This window comes from Pseudophryne corroboree, chromosome 9 (genome assembly GCF_028390025.1).
Source record: "Pseudophryne corroboree isolate aPseCor3 chromosome 9, aPseCor3.hap2, whole genome shotgun sequence".
NCBI classification, from domain to species: Eukaryota; Metazoa; Chordata; class Amphibia; order Anura; family Myobatrachidae; genus Pseudophryne; species Pseudophryne corroboree.
This window is the reverse complement of record NC_086452.1, coordinates 279,660,444-279,661,899: the sequence shown is the minus strand read 5'-3', so window position 1 is coordinate 279,661,899 and position 1,456 is coordinate 279,660,444. Positions and strand designations below refer to the sequence as shown.

The following is a 1,456-nucleotide window of genomic DNA, read 5'->3' as shown; positions in this document are numbered from 1 at the left end:
GCTGTGGTCAGTCCAAATGGTAGGGCCTGAAACTGAAAATTATGTTGGAAGATAGCAAACCTGACATAGCGCTGATGAAACAGTGCTATAGGAACATGTAGATAAGCATCCTGGATATCCAGGGATACCATAAAATCCTCCTGCTCCATAGCCAAAATAATGGAACGTAAAGTCTCCATATGAAACCTGAGGCACCCAAATGTACTTGTTCAGCACTTTGAGACTGAGTATGGGCTGGAACAACCCATTTGGCTTCTGGACTAAAACAGGTTTGAATAAAATAAACCTTGTCCTCATTGTGCATGAGGAACTGGAATTATCACTCCTGACTGAAGCAACTGCTGAACTGTCTCTTGCAAAGCCCTAGTCCTCATTTCCACTGAAGACGGGCTGGTACGAACTTTAATGAGGGTATTTATTAGAAACACCTACAGCACCTGGTATTCCCAGGTGGTTTACCATCCAAGTACTAACCAGGACCAACACTGCTTAGCTTGCAAGATCAGATAAGATTGGGCATGTGCAGTGTGGTGTGGCTGTAGATCATAACCATGAGATACTGCTTCTTGCACCCAGGCATCTGTAGTAGACTGCTGCCAGATCTGTGCAAACTGAAGAAGTCAGTCTCCCACCCTGTATTCCCCCAGGTGGAGGGCTGATGGTTTATCTTCAGATTTGAAAACCGGTAGCCCAATACCTTTTAGTCTTACCAGACTTGTTGGATTGGGACTGTCTGCCATCACCTTTTCCTTGATTCCAAAAGGACCGGAAAGCTGGAAACTAGGCTTCAATTTATGTGTGAAAGGAAACTTCACTTTCTTGGAGTCTGCTTCTGACTCCAAAATACTGTCTAATTCTTTACCAAAAAGAATATCTCCAGTAAACAAAGATAACCTTCCTGGATTCTAAGTCAGCTTGCCATGTACATAACCAACCCACTCTGCAAGCTGCTACTGCTGAAGCTAATGCCTGAGATGCAATTGTACCCATATCCAGGTCCACTTATCGCTGCCTGTTTGAGATGTGCAATATGGGATTTTTGCTCTCTAGATGCCATTGAAAGATCCTCCTTCAATGCATCAGCACAGGCTGCCACTGCTTACGCCATCCAGGCTGAAGCCATGGCTGGTCTAATGATGGTCCAAGACAAGGCAAAAAATGGCCTTTAGAAAACCATCAACTGTCCTATCCGTGACATGATTTATTTATGTTGAGAACAGAAGTAATGTAGATTTTCGCATCAATCTAAGACATGCAAATCTTCTTTGGGAGCCATCTTCCTTTTTTTAAAGTCCCCAGCTAGATGAGGATAATTGGAATTCCATTTCTTGGAATTCTAACTTCTTACTGGGCGTAACCCAAACCTCTTGCATAATTTCCATCAGCTGTTTTGGGACGTTTAAACACAGTTGCATTAGTTTTTAACAGAGGCTCTGCTGCCTCTTCTAAGGATAGA

At 43.3% G+C, this 1,456-nt stretch overlaps 1 pseudogene; it reads right to left on the bottom strand.

The window, feature by feature from the left end:
* Positions 1 to 425: 425 nt before the first annotated feature.
* Positions 426 to 544, bottom strand: LOC134962046 (5S ribosomal RNA; annotated as a pseudogene).
* Positions 545 to 1,456: the final 912 nt, after the last annotated feature.